Source organism: Anser cygnoides, chromosome Z, assembly GCF_040182565.1.
Source record: "Anser cygnoides isolate HZ-2024a breed goose chromosome Z, Taihu_goose_T2T_genome, whole genome shotgun sequence".
NCBI classification, from domain to species: domain Eukaryota; kingdom Metazoa; phylum Chordata; class Aves; order Anseriformes; family Anatidae; genus Anser; species Anser cygnoides.
Window position 1 is genome coordinate 71,705,872 of NC_089912.1, and position 7,194 is coordinate 71,713,065.

A 7,194-nucleotide genomic window follows, 5' to 3' on the forward strand; every position below is an offset into this window, starting at 1 on the left:
TGGAAAACAGAAAAAAAAGTACTGACATTCTTTGTTGTACACGATTTTGAATAATTTTTTCCTCTCTCAATTGAGTTTTTTTGGAAATATGATTGTAAATCATTCAGGCAAAGAAAACATTTCCATAGATGGCCAAATCACCCCAGAGATGAAATGCATCCACACAAAAACTAAAAATAAAACAGGAATTATGCATCCAACTAACGTAAGTGTTATCTATTACAAAGAGCAAAAAGAATGCAGCTTACAGTGAACACAAACCATAGCATGCTTGAAAGGGAGACTACACCATCCTACATGCTACCAACTGATAACGTAAGAGCAATGGCTGTAACTACAAAACATGATTATACAGAACCCCCCTAGACACATGTCCACGCAAGACTTCACTACAACTAGTCACTGTCATTTGCGTTGATGCAAAACATTAGCAGAGAAGCAGACCATGACTGATAGAAATTCGCCAGAAGCGTAAGCCCTCTCTCCCACATACCAGCAAGATCCTATCTAGTATAATCCTGGAAGCCACGTACACAGGGCAGAACCTTAGCACAGGTTCCAAAAAGCAAATTAACTATTTTTGAAATTAATTTATTGAACAATCAGTAGCTGTAGAATGAATGTCTATGGAACAGGAAAACTATTCTTAACGTGGCAATACTGACCATCAAAAATCATCCACCAACAATCATCTGTTCCTAATGCAATATCAGGGTGAATCTGTAATCACATTACGTGGCAGCTGAATGATAGGTAATAGAGGTGAGAAAAATCCCCCCTTAAAAACAGTATTAATGGAGCTAATGTATGTATGTTCTCCCATGTTTTTTCTATGCATTTATCTACATACTCAAAAGATAAACTATTACTTTAGATTAGATTATTATTTTTAATCCTTTATATAGATATACACATCTATCTGCATAAAAACAGCTTCTCATGGAGTTAAGAGGGAAAATTTTCTCCCTCCCACAATTCAAATGTCACATTATACATAATACCAATTTACACACATCTATAGAGAAATAAATGACTTCATATACTGTTGTATCAGAAGACACCTGGAATGTTTGCAATATTTCTAATAAATTGCCAATTTTAGGATAGCCCACATACTTGAACATTTGCTTCCCTTCCATCTGCCAAAAAAAATGTAATATGATGAATTTTTGGTGCCTAGCATTATTTCTTGATTCTTATTTGTAACTGGAATTAACAAACCTTTTTTTGAAGACAAAATGCACTTTAAAATACAGAGTTTTGGAGTGAAGTAAATTTTCAGTGTTTTTCACCACATCTGTTTTCTCTTACACAAAGAGTAAATAATATGTCAAAATGACCAAAGCTCAGTGAAGGAAAATTAGATATCTAAAAACAAATACAGACACATCAGACTGATCTAGAAAAATCAGACTTCATGCTGTAAACATTTTTTTTTTCCAGCTAAGGCTTTCAGTGTCTAGGTTTCCCTCAGTCAAATTATCTACCTATCCATGAATATCTGTTCTTTAAAGGAAGTGTAGTGTCGTCCCCCCCCCCCCCCACCCCAAAATAAAATCAACCTGTGAAACTCAGTGCCACAGAATATTATCAATGCCAGATGCATAAACATATTCACTAATTAATTTGGCAAGTCCATGGAAGAAACATCCTACTAGACAGAAAGTTATGAATGTAACCTTCATACTCAGGAAATCCCTGAAGAGTACTGGATGCTGGGAGAGGATAACAGGTGAAGCACCACTGCATACCTAGCATGTTCTTACACTCATATGTTGGGTCCAAGACCATTGTCAGAAATGGGACACTGGGAAAATAAGCCCTTGGAAAATAAGCCCAGTGCAGCAGCTCTTAGGTTCCTCATGTGAATGACATTTCTAGTCTTTCAGTTCCAAATTAAAGTTTATATCTGAGATGTAATGCACTTTATGCCATTTTAACTTGTACATCATACATATTTATGTATGTTACATATTGTATCTTATACATTAGCTGAAATATAATGCTAATTAGAATGATGAAAAAAGTAGTGAAGCCACTATTCAAATGACTGAATGAACCTCACAGTCACTCTGTGTAGCTTCACCACTAACAACTCTGTGTAAGGTATTGTTCACCTACAAACTGCACCTATACTAATACAGTATAGGACTACAAATAAGATCTGGGTGAAACTAAACATGAGTTAATGGAAGTTTACTAGGAAGAATATTACAAAATTAAGAAAGTTGGTCTAAATTCTTATCAACAAACAAGACTTTAAACAAATGCCACCCCCCCATTAAACACATTATATTGTTTTGCATATCAAAATGCCCATTCTGTACTCATATTCATAAAATGTAATAATGTTAATTATCTTCCAAAACATTTTTTTTTTTTAGAATTATTTATAAGGTCCTTTTAATAATTAAAAGTCATCTTGGCCACAATGCAAGTCCATAATGAGACATTTTATAAATACAAAAATTCCTCATTCTTCCTGAGTACAGGAAGTGATGCAGAAATATCTGAGATGATCACAGGAAGGAAGGAAGTCTCTGAACATGGCAATACACAAAAATTGTCAGAGAACAGAGCACCTTGGAGTATGAGTAATTCCAATTACACAACTGCATCAGGCATCATCTCCCATAAGAAAGAAAATAGAGCTATCATTTCCTAAGTAGTATTTGAATATAAATAAAAAGCAACCCTTATAAAATCAGATTCAAAAAATCCAATTATTTCTGAACAAGAAGATTACACTAAATGATAGGAATGGAGTACAGTTTTGATTATCATTAAAATGTAATTATTTTAAAAGAGCAAAAACGCAATCAAACCAACAACTCATACCAAATGTTCGCGTGGGGCTCCACTCCTCTCATGCACTAAGAACTGAAATCATTGTAATGAAGCAGAGCTAAGAATCAGAACTTATGATGTTGGTTTTCAACCTCTTAAGGGGAAAAATAAGGTAGAACCTGAAAGAATTGAATGATATTCAAAGTTTTCCTTTTTCTTTTTGAACGAGGAAGCAAACCAACTACATGATGTTATGAAATAAAAATTAAACAAGATTAAAAATCACTAGGGAAAATATTAATCTCTGGAAGCCAAGTGCAGGTTTCTACCAACACAAATAAATTATAAAAAGCAGGACTGGTAGGTTAAAACATTAAGGGGTATAAATCCCTGTGCTTCAGAGGAAGATGGTGATATTGAGCCTGAATAAATGATATTGTGACAGGGTGTAGTTAGAGTGCCCTTGCACGGAAGAAGGGAACATTCTTCAGGTATAAAACATCAGTAACTAGGTTGCTATATGACAAGCATGGCAGCTTCTAGGTTTCTATTACATACCATTCCGCCTCATATTATTAATGTTACATTGCTTAAAAACAATAGTAATATGTGCTTTAAACTCGTACTTCAGCTAGCTGGCTGTTGGATGTGACTTTCAGAGGATTTCTGAATGCAGGCTACTCAACACAGTGTGAGTGGTCATAAATAGTTTAAGCATCATGCAGGGGGGGTACCAAAGGATATCCACACTGAGATACAAACCAAAGTGGAAGAACTCACATACACAGCACACCCTTTGCAGCAAACAAAGCTCAGACCTGCCAAACTTCCTGGTTGTTTTTTCCCTCACTTTGGGTATAAGGAAAAAAAGGAAAACAAAGGAAAATGTTTCAAATTTACAGACCGGCTTTCTTAGCAGTCAGCCCTGGGTCAGTTATATGGAGATTATTTTCATATGATGGATAACAGAACTAAACTGAATTTATGTAAAGCATTATATATGAAGTGAGACTAAATCTTACATTGTTTTCACCAACAACAGGCTTGGGAATCAAACAGATTAGAAATATTAAGGTATAAAATAAGTCCATGTGATCTTCGGATCTCTGTAAGGAGCAAATGTTTTGCTTTGCTGCAAAGGATTGCTTTGCTGGAGGTATCATCACCAGAACATGATGTGGATTTGTTCACGACATTCCTTGGCCATATGTCCCCCACATTCTGATTTTTTTCTCATTGTGGTTGGTGCATGGGCAGAAAAAAATATGAAAAAATTAAGACTGAAAATCCATGGCTGCCAGAGACGTTTAGGGATGATTAAAATGGTGTTAATAGTCGATGTATTTTCTCTCATGTATTTTTATGTTTTTTAACCCATTCCCCATAATCCTCACATGGCTATTTCAGCACAGTTTCACATCATAGATTTTGTGATTTACAAGTTGTTTTTTGATTATTTTTTTACCTGTCCAGAATGACTTTTCCAAATCACATCATGAAGAGATACTTTTACAAAATACAATTTTGAATTGAAAAGCTCAGAAGGGAATCACTAGAAATGACCACCTTTTTCAGGAGCACCCTTCAGGATATGGAATTAGTGAGTACTCTGTATTTAAAAAAGACTGATTATTAGTTCTGTAGCACTAACCCTTCTTGTGCCACCGTGAATTATTTTGGATGAATTCATTTTGCTTGGTTATCCAATCCCCAGCAAAGAGGAATGGAAATACTATTTGCCTGTCTGTAATGCATAAATAATGCTTATTTTGACCTACCTTTCAGAGGTATGGTTACCCTACTTTCAGCAAAAGACTTAAAATTGAAAGCATCCAAAACAACCTTATTAAAACTTTTGAAAAACACACCTTTGATGAAAGCGGTATGGTATAACAAAATACTAAATATTTAGTCTTCAGCTAAGCAGAATAGCTTTTCAGGTACTTGGAAGAGATGGTGGCATGTTTCAGCAATACACTTTCTAAAGCCTTTGTATCACCATGAAGCATATGGCTAAGACTCAATGCAATGAGATCAGACTGAAGTTCATTGAGTTATACAGTGATCTCATTGATCGTTGATTTTGGAAGACAAGGTTAGGTAGGCTATATTTTCATAGTAACATCTGCAGAGCATTCCAAAATCCTGGCATAGCCAATGACATATAAGTTCCAGGTCTTGTGATTTATCCTCCTCCAGTACACATAAATTAGTATGCGTAGATGGAATCCTGTCACTTGAACTAGAGTATATAATGGAAAATAACTTTAGCTGACAGATTTTTTTCTTCACCTGTTTTTTAAAATTAATTTACAAGTTATTATGATTTTATTCAGCATTAAATCTGTATGTACATCCATAGACATTCTCCACTCATATATTTGGCAGAAATTAAGACAGGAAACAGCTGAATAGGAACTATAGTGCATTTGCTTATTAAATCTCTGTGTTCAGCAGGCAAAACTGTACATAATAAATACTGAATGAGAATAGAATGAGGGCATATTTGATTTTAAAGCGCATAGGCTTTACTGAAGCTCACAGTTACGTGCTTTCATTCCTCAGTTCCCTCTCTATATAAGGGTAGGATCTGTCCTTTCCTTCAGACTGGCAAGCACTGTTTAAGTATGTCTGGTCAAATAATTTCACTACAGCCTTTTCGTGTGACGCTTTGAATGTATTCATAAGTATACATAACTTGCAATGCATTTTGTTCAATTATTTTCTTAATGTATTGGCTTTAATATTCAAATTGGGAAGAATAAAATTTGAAGCAAACTTATTTTTCTGAAAACAAACTTTACTATGGTGTTCCATGCAATCCAGGAAAATAAGAAACAGCATATTCTTCCACCATATTTCCCAGCAGAGCTGAACATCAAAACACCTTCCCTTGCAGTTTATACAAAGGCCAGACACAGAGGCAAATGCACAAAGTATGACATTAGCCATACTAGAGCTATTAATGGAATAAATGCAGCAGTCAAAGACCCTCTGAAGATAAAAGCATCACTCTCTCCCATCTCTGGAACTTTGCCCAAATCACAGTCATATTTTCATATTTGTCAGTTTTTTTTCCTGTAATCAAAGGGTTTCCTTCATAATAGTAAATAAAAATTAAGTGTTCCTTCTGTGCTTCAAAGTAAAATGGTTTCAGTAATGATGCTCAGAGTACAATATGCATCTTTCTAAGGAAAGATTTACTGCTTCAATTTCAATTTAAAAATTTGTATTGCTTCAGGGTTAAAAACACTGGGACATGTAATTATGCAGAAATTAATTTCTTACAAATGAATTGGTTGGTTTTTTTCTAATATCTAGCTCTATGTTTGAAAAGGGACATATTTACAAATCAATACCCAGAGAAAGGGTATATAACGAAGCTCATATTTATAATGTAAACATATGTGGAGTGAATATGTCTTGCATAGTCCACAATAAAATCACATAAAAAACTTCCACTTAGAATGTTAACTAGATTTGGCCTTAAAATCCTTGCTGCAGGAAAAGTAACTGAGCTAGAAAGGACAGTTATGTCAATCACTGATTTGACAGACTGACAGTTACGTCAATTATAACATTCTCAGGTCTTACACATAATCCACAGAGTTTCTGTACAAATCTCATCTATTACTGTTTGAATTAGGACCAAACTTTAAGCAAGATATCTGGTCTAGTTTTTAAAATTGCAGAAGCTTTGACATGGGAACAAGTTACACTGGAACAAAGAGTTACTATGCATCAGAGCATCATGCCGACAATCCATGCACTTATCCTGGCCCATGACAAATTCAAGATAGTTTACATCCTCTGAGAACTAAGCTCATTCAAATTACTTTGTGTTTGCTAAAGGCTAAGTGGGCATGGACTATCAGCATGAATGAACTGACATGTAGTAAGTTCCTATTCCATTGCCACTTGATTTTTTCCCAAGCCCTAACTGGAGCATGGGAAATTATATCTGTCATTAACACCCTCACCATCATGTTGAAGATTCCTCTTCTATTCAAAATCTTCCATGTACTTACAGATGACAGTACAGTCACTTCTAGATGTTTTATTTGACTAAGCAAGAGACAGCTTCTTATCTTACTTAATATCTAGGGATTTTACTATACCTCAAATCAGTTACTCTAACACTTGACTCTAAAAAGCTGGCTAAAGATCTGTTAGAAATGGGGACAAAAAACACTAGAAAGTATTTGGACCTAAGAAGACAACGCTTTCTTTAGCTGAAATAAGAATGGCAGTACAAGCTTTGGTATTCAAAGTAAGCCCTGCTGTCGTCATTGCCCAAGGAAGTCTGCTGTCTTAAGGCAAAGCCGAAGTGTCAGAGAGAACATAAATATGCCAAAGTTACAAAACTCATCTCGCTTTTTCTGTGCTATGTTTCATCTTACCGTGATG

The 7,194-nt window shown here is 35.0% G+C and overlaps 1 protein-coding gene across 10 annotated transcripts in view; it reads right to left on the bottom strand.

The window, feature by feature from the left end:
• The window catches only part of ARL15 (ADP ribosylation factor like GTPase 15), a 216,914-nt gene that overhangs the window by 30,095 nt on the left and 179,625 nt on the right, over window positions 1-7,194 (bottom strand). The window lies entirely within an intron of this gene.